Source organism: Pongo abelii, chromosome 19 (genome assembly GCF_028885655.2).
Source record: "Pongo abelii isolate AG06213 chromosome 19, NHGRI_mPonAbe1-v2.0_pri, whole genome shotgun sequence".
Lineage (NCBI taxonomy): Eukaryota > Metazoa > Chordata > Mammalia > Primates > Hominidae > Pongo > Pongo abelii.
Window position 1 is genome coordinate 93,001,337 of NC_072004.2, and position 20,569 is coordinate 93,021,905.

General features: G+C 45.7%; 1 long non-coding RNA gene across 10 annotated transcripts in view; it reads left to right on the forward strand.

The window, feature by feature from the left end:
* The first annotated feature begins 483 nt into the window (after positions 1-483).
* The window catches only part of LOC129051125 (uncharacterized), a 42,625-nt gene continuing 22,539 nt past the window's right edge, over positions 484-20,569 (forward strand). For all 10 annotated transcript variants that reach the window (XR_008515200.2, XR_008515196.2, XR_008515197.2 and 7 more), the window contains exons 1-2: positions 484-741; positions 2,981-3,149. This is a non-coding gene — a long non-coding RNA (uncharacterized LOC129051125). The remainder of the gene's footprint in view (positions 742-2,980; positions 3,150-20,569) is intronic.

A 20,569-nucleotide genomic window follows, 5' to 3' on the forward strand; every position in this document is an offset into this window, starting at 1 on the left:
AAACTTCTCTCTCTTCTTCTGGATGGGCCCATCCTCCACTGCGGCCAGCCACATCTTTATTACTTTAAGCAAAAAAACTAAAGCTCTGGCCCCGTCTGGAACAAGAACCAGAGGAGAGGCTTATAGAGTTGTGTAAGCCCTGGGGCAGGGAGAGAAAGGTCCCCGACTTTCCACCCTCTCTGGACAGAAGTGGCTGCTGAGGGTCTAGAGAGTGCCTTCTCTCCCCGCCTTAACCCCATGCAGAGTGAGTCCCCGCAATTAACGCTGCCACCCCCTGAAACTAAAGGAGCGGGGTTCGGATGTGGAAAATCTTCCCGGATCTTCATCTGTGGCGGCCCCTGCCCCACCCCCACTGCCCCTAGCCATGGGAGCCCGAATAATCCTTGCGAAGAGAGGATAATTAATTCAAAAAGGCCACATCCTGGGGCCTCGGCCCTTTGACAAGGGAGAGGAGGGGAGGCGGGAGGGGAGGCGAGGGCCGAGCGGGGCCGCGAAGGAGGCTGTTGGAATAATCCCCATCTCAGGGCAACATCGTTCCAGCCCTAATGAGACTCCGGGGCATTATCCCTGCGTGCATTGTCGATGGCGGCCAGGAAAAGGGCGAGGCCAACTTTATTTCTGAATTTGGACTGACTTAAAGAAGTGGCATCACATTTGAAGGGCACCCAATCACTCCGTTGCCCTCGCTGCATGAAATTGTATCTGCTTGCCACTTCCTATCTCGCCGGGCGCAGCTGGGCTGTAAGTCATTGGTGATAACATTCTTTATTATGCCGTCGTGTTTATGAACTGTGCCTGGAAAGAGATGATAGAAATATGCAGCAATATGCAAAGGCATCGGGGAGGAGGGGGAAGGGGGAGCAAATGTTAGTTGCCAGGGCAACGATGGGGCTATTTTGGGCATCGGATTTTGCGGATGATGAAAACCATTTTCCTGCAACGGTTGGACTCTCCCCTCCCCCTTCCTGGAGGCGATAAATGCAGCACTGAATATTTAGGAAGGGGATGGCTTAATTTCTTAATTAAAAATTATGATCTTTTCCTTTCTGCCTCCTTTAAAAACGGATGAAAAAAAATCGAAGGGTGTTGATAAGCATTCCTGAGTGGAAGGCGAGCTATCGTTCTGGTGGAAGGAGATGTGTGAATAATGCACTCACTTTACTGATGCCTGCCACCTCCCCCACCAGGCCCATCCACCGCCTTTCACCTACACCGACTTAACTCTGATAAACTCCCCAAGCAAAATCCCCGAGCCCCAGACCTCAGCATAATCTCAAAACCTCCAGGTGTTTATAAGCAAGCTGAATTCCAATGAGTCTCGGGGCAACTTGGCTTCCGACGAGATGGCTGGAAGATGGCTCCATCTCTGGGCACAGATGTCCCTGAGAAACAAAAGCTCAGGACCAGGGGCTGGGACGATGCCCTCCTCCTGCCCCTCCATCTAAGACACAGGCTTCCGGGAGGAGGGATTCGCCCTCTGCAGGCACTGGGCTGCTTATATAAACCTGGCCAGCTCCGCACCCAAAAGGCGGCGAGGCTGGTGCCCGTCTGGATTAGTGACCGTGTCCCGCCATCCCACGTGCTGTGTCTGTTTCCATAGGGTGGAGGAGCTGATGGGTTTCAACCTTGCCTCCTCCCTGCTGTTTCCTCAGTGGCTCTCCAAGTAGGGTCCCCTGACCAGCAGCCACAACCGCAGCGTCACCTGGGGATCGATGGAAAATGCAAAATGTAGGGGTCCCACTCCAGACTTACTGAATCAGAACTAGAGGCAGGTTCTAAGGAAGCCCCTGCAGGTGAGGCTAACGCAGCTGCAGGGTGAGAACCGCTGTGTTAAAGACAGATGGTGCCCAGGTATGCATTATCCTGCCCCCTTGCCTGCCACACGCCCTGCCTCATAGCCTGCAGGTGCTCAATAAGTGGGTATGGAATGAATGGATCTGGGGAAATAATCCTGCAGTATAATCTCCCACCCTCTGGCCAGCCTCTGTGCCCACTGCCCACCTGCCAGCCTCCCCAGCATGCTCTGGTGTGTGATGGGAGAGCCGAGGGCCGTGAGGACACAGCAGGTGATTTCCCATGCTCGCAGCCCAAGGTCTGGGGTTGGAGAGGGATAACTCATGGCAGCCTTTTTTCCTTCCTGTCTGGGCCACTTTGACTGGCTGGCACCCTTCTGTCAGGTGCCTCTATGAAAAGGTCACCCAGACATGTCACTGAGTTCTGGTATCAGGTCTAAGACATGCTCCTGGGTCCGGAACCATCTCGCAGGGACAGCTGGGTTCTGGAAAGTTCCATAGGTGTCAAAGTTGGAGGAACAGAATGCATCTCATTGGAGGGTGGGTGGCTCTTGCTTTGTGGCTGGAATAGGTTGGTGCAGTTAACGTGCTGTTTCTGTATCTCTGGCTTTGTGACAATGAGTCGTGCTGTGATTCCCAGTACCCCTTCCTGCTCACTCCCTCCACCAGAAGGAGGACCCCTGAAGATGTCTGTGGGCCAGTTTTGGGAGGTTCTTTGGGATAAATTAGGAGAGAAGGTGGCTGGTGTCTTCAGCTGTAGGCTCTTCTTGTGGGGATGTCACTTATCGGAACATTATTACTCTGAGTCTGAAGAGAGTAAAATGATTTATGCTTTCTTTAGAAAACAAAATTTTAATTGCCTATCAGCCAAATAATACATTCTCATGTAGAAAAATTGAAAAATATAGAAAGGTATGAAGAAATAAACAAAGTGTCTACAGTTTTCCTGTCTGGAGATAAAAGATAATCTTTTTCTGCTTTTTTGTTTTTCTCTGTTTATTTTCACAGACTTGAGATCATATTGTATTCTGCTTTTTTTAGCCATCATCATAATGTGAACACTTTTCCATTTCCTTAAATAGTCTTTAATACATCCTTTTTTTTAGTGGCTACATAATATTTTATAGTGTGGATGTATCATAGTTAAGCTTTTTTTTTGAATAAATGATTTTCCATGTCTCTTTCAGGCTATGAAAGTGGCAGCTTGTGATTTTAATACCAAAGAAAGCCCAGAGCTCAGAGAGAGGCAGAGGTGAGTCTCTTTGTGTTTGACGCCTGGCATTTGAGTTGTGCTGAAGGAAGAGAAGCCAATCCATCACTGGGGATTGAAGTTAGCTTCTGTGGTGACATTCACGGGTAAGAGACAAAATCACTTCCCGCAGGGCAAGTGGCAGCATTTGGCATTTTGCAGGTTGCCAGTGAGGTAATGGAGTCAAATAGAAGTTCACTGGAAGCTTCTTTTTAATGCCCTTGAATGGGGCTGTCAAAGGAGGAAGAGGAAGAGTTGCCACTCTGCCGAGACGCACCCTCTGCAGAGCCCTGGATGTGTACCGACTGCCCCTCAGGTGCAGGGAGGCCAGCAGGCTGGGGCCTTGTGCTCTTTGGGTAGGTGGACCTGCTGGCAGGGCCCTCCCCACTCCAGTGGGGGAGAAGCAGAGATCAGCCTGGAGTCTTGGGTAATATTTCTGCTCCATTTTCCCCCTCTATTTTGGGGTCCACACACCATGAATGAGAGTGGCTGAGATGAAAATCTCGAATGAACAGAATGATGAAGGTCAGCCCACACAGTGAGGTTTCCCGCCTGCTCCACTCCATCCTCCCTCCGATGACACCACAAACTTTCCATGTCTCTTTGCAGCTCTTCTTTTGCAGGAATTGGAACTTGCCACTTGTTTCCAAAGCCCTTCCAAGTCCACTCCCTTCTTCCCATCATTCCCATCACAGCCTCAATACCAACAAGGAACCCCAAAGGCCATAGGCATGTTTAAGCAATACTTGAACCATGGGGCCTCTTTTGTACAAACAGTTATTTCAGCAGAATTTATTGCAGCATAAGTGTAAATACCCCATGATCCTCTGGGGCAGGGGTCTCTGCAGTGGCATTGTTGACATACGGGACCAGATAATTCTGCGTTGTGAGGGCCTGTCCTGAACGTTGTAGGATGTTAGCAGTGTCCCTGATCCCTACCTACTAGATGCCAGTAGTAGGGTGCCCTGATCCCTACACACTAGACCCACTCAGTCATGACAACCACATATATGTTTCTTTTCTTTTCTTTTTTTCGAGATGGAGTCTCACTCTGTCACCCAGGCTGGAGTGCAATGGTGAGATCTCAGCTCACTGCAGCCTCAGTCTCCCGGGTTCAAGCAATTCTCCTGCCTCAGCCTCCCAAGTAGCTGGGATTACAGGCGTGCGCCGCCACGCCCAGCTAATTTTTGGTATCTTTAGTAGAGACGGAGTTTCACCACGTTGTCCAGGCTGGTCTCAAACTCCTGGCCTCAGGTGATCCACCCACCTTGGCCTCCCAAAGTGCTGGGATTACAGGCGTGAGCCACCGCGCCCGGCCTGCACTTTCCAGTGAAATGATGTCATTCTAAGGATAACAAGCCATGTTTGTCCAACAGATGACCCAACATCACTGGGGAAGAAAACACAAGTGTTGGGCATTGATGGGGAATCATTTAAGCCTGTCTGTCCCATTGCTGAGTCTCGGAGACCAATACCTAGAGTGTTTAATGATGGTGCGGCTTGAGAACAACAGGTGTGGCTGTCAGAGAGGATCATGCCCAAAGAGGAATATTCTCGATGCAGAAGTTGGGCAGATCTGCCCAGATTAGTGACTCTTCAAGAGTGGAGGAGCACAGCTTGTTTATCTGTGTTTATGAAGGGCACCAGAGTAGACAGTTCATGTATTTATCTCTTTAGTTCTTATCACACTTGCTTTCCAGGAGGCGTAGGAGAGAAGCGATAACGTCTACTGAGTCTTTTGCTAGACAAGGGGAGAGGAAGCATGCTGTATGTATGGAGATACTTATTTAGGTTATAAATTTACCACTCACAGTCTCTAAGTTGGATTGCCCATCGGCAGTGATTTGCTCTGTTACAGTATTTAGTTTTGTTTCAAAAGCCATTGGTGATTTTAACTCTCTCCCTCCTTGTGGGCTCTGGTCTTAAATCCTACAGGACTGACACTAAATTCATCACCTTTCTTCTCCTTCCCTCCACTTCTCCCCACAGTTTCCTTGACATGGACCACATTGTTAAGAGTAGCAGCTCACGCCAGGTGAGGTGGCTTTTGCCTATAATCCCAGCACTTTGGGAGGCTGAGGCAGGCGGATCACCTGAGGTCAGGAGTTTGAGACCAGCCTGGCCAACATGGTGAAACCTCATCTCTACTAAAAATACAAAAATTAGCTGGGCATGGTGGTGCACCCCTGTAATCCCAGCTACTCGGGAGGCTGAGGCAGGAGAATCACTTGAACCTGGGAGGTAGAAGTTGCAGTGAGCCGAGATCGCACCACTGCACTCCAGCCTAGTCAACAGAGTGAGACTCCATCTCAAAAAAAGAAAAAAAAAAAGAAAAGAAAAAAAGAGTGGCAGCTCAACTCTTAGGTTATGAGACTTGGAGTCACTCATTGTCTCCACTCCTTCAAACTGTAGACATTATCTGTCATCATGTTTATCATCTTTTTCCTTCCAAAATGGTTCTCAGCATCATCCCCAAAGCCCCTGCCCAGACAAACCACAGAAATGCTGCAGGCAAAAGGATAGGTGTGAGAGCGTATGGCAGGGTTATGTGACTTAGCCAGGAAGAGTTGGTGGGTGTTGATGTCCAGGGAAGCCCCCTCTGGGGAAGCAGCTTTCTGCCTGAGACCTGAAGGACCAGCAGCGTAGGAGTTCCGCAACCTGGGTTTCCTCCCTCCAGCCTGTTCCCACGGTCCTTCAGCCTGGTCTTCCTCGCCTAACCCTTTGTGGCAGTTTTCTGGGGCTACTGTAGTCAAGTACCACACACCGGGGGGCTTGAAACCACAGAAGTGTATCCTCTCACAGTTCAGAAGGCCAGACGTCCAACATCGAGGGGCCGGCAGGGTCAGTTCCTTCTGGAGGCTGTAGGGGAGGATCTAACCCATGCCTCTTCCTAGGTTCTGGGGGCTCCCGACAACCTTTGGTGTCCTTTGGCCTGCAGCTGCCTCCCTTTGATATCTGCTCCATCTTCACATGGCCTCCGTGTGTGTGTGTGTGTGTGTGTGTGTGTGTGTGTGTGTGTGTGTGTGTGTGTGTGTCTTCTCTTCTTTTTATTTTCAAAGGACACCAGTCATATTGGATTTAGGGCCTCCTGTAATCCAGTAGGACCTCATCTTACCTTTCATTACACCTGCAAAGGCTCTATTTACATAGTAGGTGACATTCACAGATTCTGAAACTTGAACCATGAATTCTGGGGAGACACGATTCAACCCAGTACACCCTTGTTTAAGAACTGACCCAAGAGACTGTTTGAAGCTGTGCAATGAATCCCAGTTCCTGCATATCAAGTCCGAACTTCCTAGGCAGCCTTTCATTTATTTATTTATTTATCTATTTATTTTTTGAGGCAGCGTCTCACTTTGTCCCCAGGCTGGAGTACAGTGGGGCAATTATGGCTCATTGCAGCCTCTACTTCTTGGGCTCAAGCTATCCTCCCACATCCGCCTCCTGAGTAGCTGGGACTACAGGTGTGACCCACCATGCCTGGCTAATTTTTTTTAATGTTTTTGTAGAGATAGGGTCTCCCTACATTGCCCAGGCTGGTCTCAAACTCCTGGGCTCAATGGATCTTCCTGCTTCGGCCTCCCAAAGTGTTGGGATTACATGTGTGAGTCACTGTGCCTGGCCCAGGCTAAGTTTTTTTTTTGAGATGGAGTCTCGCTCTGTCACCCAGGCTGCAGTGCAGTGGTGTGGTCTTGGCTCTCTGCAACCTCCACCTCTCTGGCTCAAGTGATTCTCGTGCCTCAGCCTCCTGAGTTGCTGGGACTACAGGTGTGTGCCACCATACCCAGCTAATTTTGTATTTTATTTTTATTTTTATTTTTATTTATTTATTTATTTTTTGAGACAGAGTCTCACTGTCTCCCAGGCTGAAGTGCAGTGGTGCGATCTCGGCTCACTGCAAGCCCTGCCTCCTGGGTTCACGCCATTCTCCTGCCTCAGCCTCCCGAGTAGCTGGGACTACAGGCGTTCGCCACCATGCCCGGCTAATTTTTTGTATTTTTAGTAGAGACGGGGTTTCACCATGTTGGCCAGGATGGTCTCGATCTCCTGACCTCATGATCCACCCGCCTCGGCCTCCCAAAGTGCTGGGATTACAGGTGTGAGCCACTGTGCCTGGCCTCTAATTTTGTATTTTAGTAGAGATGGGTTTTCACCATGTTGCCCAGGGTGGTCTCGAACTCCTGACCTCAGGTGATCTGCCCACCTTGGCCTCCCATAGCGGTGGGATTACAGGCATGAGCCACTGCACCTGGCTAAGGCTGAGTTTTTACAAACACCATTCCGATCTATGGACTCACCCTTATATCCCACCACCCCCAGCACCATCTTCTCAGTCGAGCTCATGTTCCCTGCCCTGTCCATGCTTCTTCTGGCCACTCCTCCTACTCTTGTTGAAAGAGACATTGCCCCTGCCTTGGCATACCCCTGTGGTCCCCAGCTCTGCCTTGTCTTTTCCACGGCTGCTCGGAGGCTCTTTGCCTGAGGCCCTCTGTTCCCACGAGTTTTCTCGGCCTGTGGACAGCAGGAATTAGGAAGCCCCAAGGAATTAGCACCTCCAGGGAGCAGCCCTTATCCAGTGACTCGTGGGAGTAAGTGAATAAAGACCTCATCTTTCTTGCTCTTCTGGTGAGATAACTCTGAGGCGCATGGCAAGGATGCCATTTTCCAGAGTTCCGCAGTGGGATTAAGCTCCGCCCTCTCTCGGAGGAGACATGTTGCTACCTCACCCTTTTGAGGCTGCTTCACCTTCCCTGCACCACTTACCCCCTTCCCTGCAGGTGCTTCCCACGACCACCTGCCACATCCACCCCCAGAAACCCTGCAGCAGGCTCCACTTCAATGAGGAGCCCAGCCTCTCATACTGCTTTCTGCACTTAAAATGCCTGCTCATGGCCGATATCAAATGTATGCTCCAAACCAGTTCCACTTCCTTCTCCACACTTTCTAGGATGACGTCAACCTGCACAATTTCTCTTTTCTCAGAACCGTGAGTGTCGCAAGAGTTGGGACTCCTTTGGCCTTTCTGCTGCTTTCTGGCTTTGAGTGTTTGATTTCTCTTTCACAGAGACCATGTTTCTTGCATCTCACGTGGAGCACGTCAAACAACTTCCTAAAATTTCCCCAGACCTCGTTATAGAATCTGTGCTTCCTCCAAGTCTGCAAAATTCTGTTCCTTTTTCCTTGTCCTGTGTCACCTTTTTTCCATGGGCTTATTGTTTTTCTTGTCTTGTCTTTTTTCTTTTCTTTCTTTTTTTGAGACAGAGTTTCACTCTTTTACCCAGGCTGGAGTGCAGTGGTGCAATCTCGGCTTGCTGCAACCTTCGCCTCCCAGGTTCAAGCGATTCTCCTGCCTCAGTCTCCCGAGTAGCTGGGATTACAGACATGTGCCACCACACCCTGCTAATTTTTGTATTTTTAGTAGAGACGGGGTTTTGACATGTTGGCCAAGCTGGTCTTGAACTCCTGACTTCGTGATCCACCCCGCTTGGCCTCCCAAAGTGCTGGGATTACAGGTGTAAGCCACCACACCTGGCCTTCCTTGTCTTTTTTATTCATTCTTGCAGGAGGAAAGAAATTTCCAGAGCCAACTGACACTTACCATCATGTCTATTTGCTGAAAAAAAAAAAAAAAAAAAAAGAACAAACCAAAAAAACCCTACTGGCCTCCCTTTCTTGGGTCTGCAGTGGGGCAGCCATTCTTGGCAGGGTCCTGGGGTCTAGTTGAGTTTTTCCATGTGGTTCTGCTGTATTCAAGTAGGATTTTCTCCCACCCCTTTCCATCTGATGACAACACTCAGAACCAGGTGGATTGCATGGAACCGTCTGAGCCTCTGGCTGCTCTGGAGTGCAGGTAGCCTGCCACCTGCTCCTGCTCTGACTGTGGTCACTGGAGCCATATCCACAGCCTATTTGTGGTTCTCTACTGGTTTTCTCTTTGATAGACTATTTTATCCAAGATGTGCTAGGAATCACAGACCAAGGCTGAGGCTGTGGCTTCTGTAAAAGTTTGTTAATTCCTGCTCTTCCCACCTCCTGCTTGCCCAAGACCCTCAAGAAAGAGCCAGACAGAAAAAGGGAAATCTCCTCCACACTTCTTCCTCCCATCCTGACTCCTCAACTTGCTCATCCTCAGGCCCAATGAAAGCTGCCGGTGATGGGAGCACTCGGGATTGTGAGGAGGTGGCAGCTGTAGAGGCTCCTCCTCATGGGGTGTTTATGCAAAGGTTTGTGCCCCAGTTGGGTGTGGGTAGACACACATGAAGTGGTGGCCAGACCTCTGTCAGCCTCTGGGCCCTCATTAAAGGCTGGTCTTCTCTGGCTAGTCTTCTCAGCCCCTTGGCTTTATGCTTTGGTGCATTCATGTTTCTTAATAGTGTAAGGTGAACAACAGTCTTGGTTTGCTCAGGACTAAGGGGATCCCCCAGATGCAGGGTCTTCAGTGCTAAGTTGATGACCTTGGTAGTTAGGAAGTTTTGTTATTTTTTGAGACAGGGTCTCACTGTGTCACCCAAGCTCAAGCTGGAGTGCAGTGTCATGATCATGGCTCAATGCAGCCTCAAATTGCATTTTGAGGCTCAAGTGATCTACCTGCCTCAGCCTCCTGAGCGGCTGGAGGCATGCACCACCATGCCCAGCTAATTTTATTGTAGAGGCAAGGCTTCACTATGTTGCCCAGGCTGGTTGTGAATGCCTGGCCTCAAGCAATGCTCCTGCCTCGGCCTCTTAAAGTGTTGGGATTATAGGCATGAGTCACTGTGTCTGGCCTGGGTACATGATTTTTTTTTTTTCATTGACACAGTCACAGCTCCCAGCCTATGCTTAGTATTTTTAGCTAGTGTCCTTCTCTGTATCCTCTTGGCTACTCACTGGGTTTAAATGAATATATTAGAGATGATAGATATATCTAATGCAACCAGTGCAAGTAATTTTCTACTCTTAATTTTTGTACACAAAAGTCCTTCTAAAAAGGCTTGCCACATCCCTCCTAAACTAGAGGGATGTCACTGAAAGGCATGTTGGGGAGAGGGTGGACAGGCCCTGCTGGGTGGCATGTCCCTTGAGTCCCCCATAGCTCTCAAGCAGACAGATGCCATTCTCCCCGGCTGCTACCCTCTGCCCTGCTGGCTTTTAGGAGAGGTGTGCTGTATGGGTGGGAAGAGAGGGAGCTTCTGGGTTGGCGGGGGTCCCACACATGTGCTTCTCCAAAAAGCATCCCCGTGCAGTCTGCTGACCCAACTTTCTGTGATATATCTCAGACATTCTCTAATCACAAGGCTTATATTTGTGTTATTATTATTTCTATATTTAATTAAGGTATATATAAATTGCATTTTAAAAACTTGGATTCAGGCCAGGCACGGTGGCTCACGCCTGTAATCCCAGCACTTTGGGAGGCTGAGGTGGGTGGATCACTTGAGGTCAGGGGTTCGAGACCAGCCTGGCCAACATGGTGAAACCCCATCTCTACTAAAAATACAAAAATTAGCTGGACATGGTGGCACGTGCCTATAATCTCAGCTACTTGGGAGGCTAAGGCAGGAGAATTGCTTGAACTTGGGAGGTGGAGTTGCAGTGAGCCGAGATTGCACTACTGCACTCCAGCCTGGACGACAGAGCAAGACTCAGTCTTGAAAAAAACAAAAACAAAAACAAAACTTGGATCTGGTTTTTAAAGGGTTTGAAAACCTGATTATTTCAAGAGGATGTGTGATGAGCCCTCTGTGCAGAGGGAAACTGTAGCTCATCCTGTGGGTGGAACTATTATCTTCAATTCAATTTATTTGTATTATTAATTCAGAATTTATTTTTCCTAGATCCTGGTCTGTCTGGATTACAACAGGCTAATGGCCAGAAAGAAATCATTGTGTACTGAGCAGAAGCTAGTTTACATCCTGAGAAGTAGAAAGATACAGAAGGGTGTTGGCTTAAGAGTAAGCGACACCCCCACCTTCTTTAACCCTCTGCACTTCTCAGTCTCGTTCCTCAGACAACCATAAGTAACAGGTTCCTGAATACCTTGAATATCCTTCCAGAAGTCGTGTATGGCTACATAATAAATATCTATATTTTCTTTTTTTTTTTTTTACACTATTAGGATCATACCACATCTACAGTTTTAATCCTTTTTTTCTCACTCTATAATAGATCTTGGACAATTTCATTTAGATGTAGATTGATTTCAATTGTACTGTAATAGACACAGCATTCCAGTTTGTGGGTCAGACCTGATTTATTTATTTAGGTTTTTTTTTTTTTTTTTTTGATAGTAACTGTCAGAAGTGGTGCTGCATTGCACATCTCTGCACGTCTCTCTCTGCCGTTGTGCTGGTGTATCATGGGGGAATACTCTCGGACGTAGAGTCACTGGGTTAAAGAATTATACTTTGATTAAACATTCGTCAAAGTTATGAGAGCAACAAATGCACAATATTACCAATGATTAAAAGGTAATTTTGGCCGGGCGCGGTGGTTCATGCTTGTAATCCCAGTACTTTGGGAAGCTGAGGGCTTGTAATCCCAGCACTTTGGGAGGCCGAGGCAGGCAGATCACTTGAGGCCAAGAGTTTGAGACCAGCCCGGCCAACATGGCAATACCCTGTCTCTGCTAAAAATACAAACATTAGCTGGGCGTGGTGGCGTGCACCTGTAATCCCAGCTACTTGGGAGGCTGAGGCAGGAGAATCGCTTGAACCCGGGAGATTGCAGTGAGCCGAGATCGCGCCACTGCACTCCAGCCTGGGCGACAGAGCAAGACTCTGTCTCAAAAAAAAAAAAGAAAGAAAAAGGTAATTTAGATGGGCAGTTAGTGCCTGGGACAGCCACGTCATTCATCTAGGTGCACCTCACTTTCAAAATCCGTTTCGCACCTTAGGTAACTGAAGCAGAACAGGCAGAGGAGGATGGACGATTCTGCCTGGTGGGGATTGGGGTATTCAGACATGAACAAGCAGAAATGCCCCAGCAGGCAGGGTGGGGGTGAACGGGAATCCAGGAGCGGTAATATTTGGAACCTGTGTGTCAATCAAATGTTGATCATTGGAATGATTTCCCCATCGACTTGTAAGACATCATTGTTTCTGAGATGCTTTAACTTCAGTTGATCTTTTTTGGTATAAATTTTCTATTTTGAAATAATTTTAGATTTATCTATAATGCAAAGATGATGCAGAGAGCTCCTGATGCTCAACTAGGAGCAACGTCAATTTGGCAATGTCTGGAGACACTCTTGGTTGTCCTATCCTGGGATGGGGTGCTGTTCTTCCTGGCATCTAGTAGGTAGCAGAGGACAGGGAGGCTACTGAACATCCTGTGACACACAGGATGGCCCCACAACAACGAACGATCTAGCCCAACATGGCAATAGTGCCAGAACTGAGAAGTCGGCCCATACCCTCCACCCAGCTTCTCCTAATGTCAACGTCTTATAATAACCACGGCACCTTTATTAAAATGAAGAAATTAACATTGTATGATTCTATGATCACTGGCTTTTTTTAAACCTCTGTCTTTGTCTACTCAGGCTGCTATAACAAAATGCCTTAGACTGGGTAATTTATGAGCAACAGAAATTTCTTGCTTACAGCTCTGGAAGCTGGAAAGTCCAAGATCAATTTGCCATCAGATTCTGTGTCTGGTGAGGGCTCGCTCCTCATGGATGTCAACTTCTGTGTGCTCATGTGACAGGAGTGAACAAGCTCCCTCGGGTCTCTTTTATTATTATTATTATTGAGATGGAGTCTCGCTCTGTCGCCCAGGCTGGAGTGCAGTAGTGCAATCTCAGCTCACTGCAACCTCCACCTCCTGGGTTCAATCAATTCTCCTGTCTCAGCCTCCTGAGTAGTTGGAACTACAGGCGCTCGCCACCATACTCAGCTAATTTTTGTATTTTTAGTAGAGATGGGGTTTCACCATATTGGTCAGGCTGGTCTCGAACTCCTGACCTCAGGTGATCCACCTGCCTCGGCCTCCCAAAGTGCTGGGATTACAGGTGTGAGCCACTGCACCCAGCCTCTTTTATTATTTTTTAATTTTTAAAAATTTAGTTTAGATTCGGGGATACACGTGCAGGTTCATTACATGGATATATTGCATGATGCTGAGGTTTGGCTTCCATTGAAACTATCACCCAAATAGTGAACGTTGTACACAATAGATAGTTTTTCAGTCCTTACCCCACCTCCTTTTGGAATCCCCAGTGTCTATTATTTCCATATTTATGTCCATTTGTACTCATTGTTTAACTCCTGTTTGTAAGTGAGAACATGTGGCATTTGGTTTTCCATTTCTGCATTAATTCACTTAGGATAGTGGCCTCCAGCTGCATCCATGTTGCTGTAAAGGACATAATTTCATTCTTTTTCATGGCTGCATAGTATTCCATGGTGTATATGTACCACATTTCTTTATCTAATCCCCCATTGATGGGCACCTTGGTTGATTATATTTCTTTGCTATTGTGAATAGTGCTGGGAAAATGTGTCAGTACAGGTGTCATTTCAGTAGAATGATTTGTCTTCCTTTGGGTATATACCCAGTAATGGGATTGCTGGGTTGAATGATAATTCTACTTTTAGTTCTTTGAGAAATCTCCAACCTGCTTTCCACAGGGGCTGAACTAATTTACCATCCCATCAATTGCATATATGCATTCCCTTTTTGCTGCAACCTTGCCAACATTTGTTATTTTTTGACCTTTTAATAATACCCATTCTGACTGGTATGAGATGGTATCTCATTGTGGTTTTGGTTTGCATTTCTCTGATGATTAGTGATGTTGAGCATTTAAAAAATATGTTTTTGGCCACTTATATGTTTTCTTTTGTGCAGTGTCTCAAAAGACACTGTGTGTCCTTTGCCCACTTTTTAATGGAGTTGTTTCTTTTTTTCTTCTTGATTTGCTTAAGCTCCTTGTAGATTATGGTTATGAATCCCGTGTCAGATGCATATTTTGCAAATTTTTCTCCCATTCTGTAAGTTGTCTGTTTATTCTGTTGAGAATTTGTATTGCTGTACAGTAGCTCCTTAGTTTAATTATGTCCCAGTTGTCAATTTTTGGTTTTGTTGTGTTTGCTTTTAAAGATTTAGTCATAAATTGTTTGCCTAGGCCAATGTCCAGAAAAGTATTTCCTAGATTTTCTTCTAGGATTTTTATAGGTTGAGGTCCTACATTTAAGTCTTTAATCCATCTTCAGTTCATTTTTCTATATGGTGAGAGGTAGGGGTTAAGTTTCATTCTTCTGCATATGGCTGGCCAGTTTTCCCAATACCATTTATTGAATAGGATGTCCTTTCCCCATTATTTATTTTTGTTGACTTTGTCAAAGATCAGTTGGTTGTGGTTATGCAGCTTTATTTCTTGGTTCTCTATTCTGTTCCATTAGTCTATATGTCCATTTTTGTACCAGCACCATGCTGTTTTGGTTACTGTAGCCTTGAAGTGTAGTTTGAAGTCAGGTAATGTGAGCCTCCTTTCTTGTTCCTTTTGCTTAGGATTGCTTTGGCTATTTGGGCTCTTTTTCAGTTCCATATGAATTTTAGAATAGTTTTTTCTAATTCTGTGAAGAATGACATTGGTAATTTTATAAGAATTGCATTTAATCTATAGCTTGCTTTGGTCAGTATGGACATTTTAATGATATCAATTCTTCCAATCCATGAGCATGGAATGTTTTTCCATTTGTTTTTGTCATCTATGATTTATTTCAGCAGTGTTTGGTAGTCTTCCTTGTAGACATTTTTCACCTACTTGGTTAGATGTATTCCTAGGTATTTCTGTGTGTATGACTATTATAAATGGAACTACATTCTTCATTTGTTTCTCAACTTGAACATTATTGGGGCATAGCCATGCTACTGATTTTTGTATATTGGTTTTGTATCCTGAAACTTTACTGATCATTTATTAAGTTTAAGTGTCTTTTGGTGGAATCTTTGAGTTTTCTAGTTATAGAATTATATCATCAGTGAAGAAAGATAATTTGATTTCCTCTTTTCCAATTTGGATGCCTTTTATTTCTTTCTCTTGCCTGATTGCTCTGGCTAGGACTTCCAGTACTATGTTGAATAGGAGTGGTGAGAATGGACATCCTTGTCTTGTTTCAGTTCTCAGGGGGAATACTTCCAACCTTTGCCTATTCAGTATGATATTGGCTGTGGGTTTGTCATAAATGACTCTTATTGTTTTAAGGTATGTAACTTTGATGCCTAGTTTTTTGAGGATTTTTATCATTAAGGGATGTTGGATTTTATTGAATGCTTTTTTCTGCGTCTATTGAGATGATCATGTGGTTTTTGTTTTAAATTCTGTTTATATGGTGAATCACATTTATTGATTTGCATATATTGAACCATCTTTGCATCCCTGGAATCAAGCCCATTTGAACTTGGTGGATTATCTTTTTGATGTGCTGCTGGATCCAGTTTGCTAACATTTTGTTGAGGATTTTTGTGTCTATGTTCATTAGGGATATCATGATTTCTTTGTTGTTGTATCTTGGCCTCAGGGATCTTTTATAAGGGCCCCTAATTCCATCCATGATGGTAGATCCCTCACAATCTAATCATCTCCCAAAGGCCCTACCTCTTAAAACTATCACCTGGGGATTAAATTTCAACATATGAATTTTAGACACAAACATTCAGACCATAGCACCCTCTTACCACATTTTTAGGTGTGTAGTATATTATTGGTAAGTATAAGCACAATGGTGTACAGCAGACCTCTAGAACTTTTCATCTTGTGCAACTGAAACTTTATACACACTGAACAGCTGTTCCCCACTTTCCTCTCCCCAGCTACGGGCAACTAACATTCTACTCTCTGCTTATATGAGTCTGACTCTTAAATACCTCATATGAATGGAATCATGCATTGCTTTTCCTCTGTGTCTGGCTTATTTTACTTACCATTATGTCCTCCAGGTTCATGCATGTTGCATATGGCAGGACTTCCTTCTTTTTAAAGGATGAATGATATTCCATTGTATTTACCATATTTCATTTATCCATTCATCAGTAAATGGACAGTCAGTTTACTTCCACATCTTGGCTATTGTGAATAATGCTTTTTTTTTTTTTTTTTTTTTTTTTTTTGAGATGGAGTCTTAGTCTGTTGGCCAGGCACGATCTTGGCTCACTGCAACCTCCACCTCCCGGGTTCAAGCGATTCTCCTGCTTCAGCCTCCTGAGTAGTTGGGACTACAGGCATGCACCACCACGCCTGGCTAATTTTTGCATTTTTAGTAGAGATGGGGTTTTGCCATGTTGGTCAGGCTGGTCTCGAACTCCTGACCTCAGGTGATCCACCCACCTCAGCCTCCCAAAGTGCTGGGATTACAGGCATGAGCCACTGCGCCTGGCCTGCTATTGTGAATAGCACTGCAATGAACACAGAAGTGCAAATATCTCTTCAAAGTCCTGATTTTGGTTCCTTTGAATGAATACCCAGAAGTGGGATTGCTGGATCCTATGGTAATTCTATCTTTAATTTTTTGAGGAGCCTCCAGACTGTCTTCCACAGCAGCTGCACCATTTCACATTCCCACCAATCGTGCACAAGTGTGCCAATCTCTTCACATCCTCATCAACACGTTATTATTTTTAAAATGGCTGCTCTAACAGATGTGAGGTGGTATTTCATTGTTGTTTTGTCTCCATGATTAGCAACGTCGAGCATCTTTTGATGTTCCTGTTGGCCATTTGTATGTATTCTTTGAAGAAATGCCTGTTCAAGTCCTTTGCCTGTTTTTAAAATTGGGTTATTTGTTTTTTGCTACTGAGTTGTAGGAGTTCCTTGTATTATTATGGATATTCACCGCTTATCAGATATGTGATTTGAAAATATCTTCTGTCTGGGCGTGGTGGCACACGCCTATAATCCCAGCACTTTGGGAGGCCGAGGCGGGTGGATCACCTGAGGTCAGGAGTTTGAGACCAGCCTGGCCAACATGGTGAAACCCTGCCTCTACTAAAAATACACAAATTAGCCAGGTGTGGGGCGGGCACCTGTTATTCCAGCTACTTGAGAGCCTAAGGCAGGAGAATCTCTTGAATCCAGGAGGTGAAGGTTGCAGTGAGCCGAGATCATGCCACTGCACTCCAGCCTGGGTGACAGAATGAGACTCCATCTCAAAAAAAAAAAAAAAAAAAAAAAAAAAAAATCTGCTCCCATTCCATAGGTTGCCTTTTATTTTTTATTTATTTATTTTTTCAGATGGAGTCTCACTCTGTCACCTAGGCTGGAGTGCAGTGGCCCGATCTTGGCTCACTGCAATTTCCGCCTCCTGGGTTCAAGCAATTCTCCTAACTCAGCCTCCTGAGTAGCTGGGATTACAGTTGCACACCACCACGCCTGGCTAACTTTTTGGTATTTTTAGTAGAGACAGGGTTTCACCATGCTGGCCAGGCTGGTCTGGAACTCCTGACTTCAGGTGATCCACCCACCTTGGTGTCTCAAAGTGCTGGGATTACAGGTGTGAGCCACTGCTCCCAGCCTCATAGATTGCCTTTAAAAATTTATTTTTCAATTGACAATGAAAAGTATATATTTATCATGTACAACATGTTCTTAAGTATGTATACATTAAGGAATGTCTAAATTGAGATACTTAACGTATGCGTTACTCATATACTTATTTTTTTCATGAGAAGACTTAAAAAGTACTCTCTTGGCAATTTTCAAGAATACAACAGGCTTAATAATATTCCATTGTGTATATATACCACATTTAAAAAAATTCACTCATCCATTGATGGACACAAGTTGATTCCATATTTTGGCTACTGTGAATAGTGCTGTAACAAACATGGGAGTGCAAATATCTCTTCGACATACTGAGTTTATTTCCTTTGGATATGTACCCAGTAGTGGGATTGCTGGATCATATGGAGTTCTATTTTTAATTTTTTGAGGAACCTCCTACTGGTTTCCAAAATGACTATACTAATTTACATTCCCATCAACAGTGTACAAGGGCTCGCTTCTTCCACATCGTCAACAACACCTGTTATCTTTTGTCTTCTTCATAATAGTGATTCTAACAACTGTGAGGTGATGTCTCATAGTAATTTTAATTTGCATTTCCCTGATGATTCGTGATGTTGAGCATTTTCTCATATACGTGTTGGCCATTTGCACATCTTCTTTGGAGAAATGTCTATTCAGGTGCTTTGCCCATTTTTTAATTGGGTTATTAGTTTTCTTACTATTGAATAGTTTGGGTCCTTACATACTTTTTATGTTAATCCCTTGCCAGATGCAGGGTTTGCCAGTATCAGTTGCTTCCCAAGCTGTGCTGGCTACGTGAAGAGGGACCCAGCCTGCTCAGGGAGGAGGCACCAGACACCTGTGCAGGGTCCCATCTTCCCTCCCTCTGTGGGTTTTTTGCTCTGCGGATTGTTTTCTTTGCCATGACCAGCTTGGCTTTTTAAAACTTTAGTTTTGTTTTGATTACTCCATACCTCTTCAACTCTCAGTTAAGTCACTAGTGGCCTGAAATAAAATGTAAGTGCACTAGGGAGCTTCCTCTGTGGGACGAGCCATTTTATAACATAAAACCTTCTGCCACACGGATCGCCGTTTCATCATTAATTTGTCTGGTAAATATCACATTAGTCCAGGCTTTACAAAATCAGATCCTAGACGTACTTTCCATGAAAACATGAACAAATCTGCATTTGGAAGATCTGGGTGGCAGGACACAGAGGTGAGGGACCTTTCCAGAGGGTCCAAGTCCTCTCTCTGGAGGACAGTCACTATCTAGAACTGTGTCTACAGGAACTGTTTTCATGCATCCAGATGTGGACATGAAGGACCAGCCCACAGTAATGACTGGCTAAGTCAATTCCATACATATTTACTGAGCATTCCCCGTGCCCTGGGCTCTGAGAGGGTCCCCATAGGAAGCAGGTGCATGCTGCCCTTGGTGAGATTAGGCTTCTGTTGTACTCAGTCAGTGCAATATCATCAACTCCCAAGACCCCTACCTAGCCAGGTAGAGGAGAGGATTGGAGAGAAATCATTAAGTCACTTCAGCCCTTTTAATTAGTTTTTTCCAGTCTCAAGTGCTACTGCAGGTATGAGGGAAGTGAAGCCCTGAGCGCTGCTCCGGAGGATTTGGCATGTGAGTGAGTGGGAGAGAAAGAAAGCTCCTTCAATGACTGCCATGGAAAAAGTGCCCTGGATTGGCGCATCTAAAGTTGACATGCACACGGGTCACCTGGGAGTCTTGTCAAAATGCAGGTTCTGATTCACTGGATTGGGGTGTGGCCCAAGAGCCTGCATTTCCAGTTTGCCCAGGTGATGTTCATGCTACTGATCCTGAGCCACACTTTGAGAAGCCAGATAAAGCCCCATGATCAGCAGGGGAGGGGGCACAGGGAGCCGTGGTGATCTGGGGACACTGCAGGCTGCTGGGGGCTGCCTTGGACCTTGAAGGAGGGACAGGATGGAGGCAGTACCAGTTGTGGAGGCCAGGATGTCACAGGGCAGGAGTGGGGCTGGAAAGGGCAGAGGGGGAGGCCCCCAGCCCCTGTCTAGGCTGCTTTCATTCTGTAAAGAGGATTTTACTCTAGACCTTCCATTTTCCTGGAAGCGAAGGTCTGACATGCTTTGATCCAGAAGGTGAAAACGGAAGGATGGGTGAACAGGCACACTCTTCCTCACTTCATTTAACCGGAATCAAAGCAACAGGGAGGTGGAGGTGGGGTGGGAGTTGGGGAGAGGGGTGGGGGTGGGAGAAGGGCTTTCCCAGGCAGGCAAGTTCCTGGTGGGTGGGGAGTGGGTAGGGAGCAGCAGGTGGCAGGGGGTTTCTGTGACCGGGACCTGTGATCCTCTTGCCTTTGGGCAGCCAGTGGGTCCACAAGCCATCCAAGGGCAAAGTTTGTGCTTTTAGAAATTTCTTTCCAAGGAAGCGATTAGCCAGCCAGACCTGTTGTCCTTTTGCAAGCAGCAAATTACCCAGGAAAATGTAATTACCCATTTGCTTTGTTATTAGTGCACAGCTAAGAAGATTGAAGCAATCGCCCCTTTCATGGTATTTCAAAGCTTACTCACACGATGCATCCCTGATATTAAATACAATGAGACTTTTTTGAATTCAATTAAGCATTTGCCTACTGTGACTCTTTATTCATTGCAAATTGTCTCAGTAAATAATCTTCATCAAAAGTCAGAACCAATCCCCATTAGTTGTTTAGATTAATTAATGGGTCCCCCTGGAGCCACCCAAATCAATTCAATTTGAACGTCAACAACTTGGCGATGGAGTTTCCCAGGTTGGCATTAAGACAATATTAAACCTGCAATAAGTCACATTTAAAATGTTAATTCAGAGAAGCTCTCCATTTAGAGCATTTAATTAAATCCTTAAATAAACTGCATGGGCTCAGTACCAGATGGTTCTGCATTTTCATTGCAGCACAGAGCCTTGAAGTCATTGTGGGAAGTAATATTGGAGGCGCGGTGAAGATAACCAGGATATATAGAGTAATAAAATCTAATCTCGTTTCCAGCGGGGAGATTCAG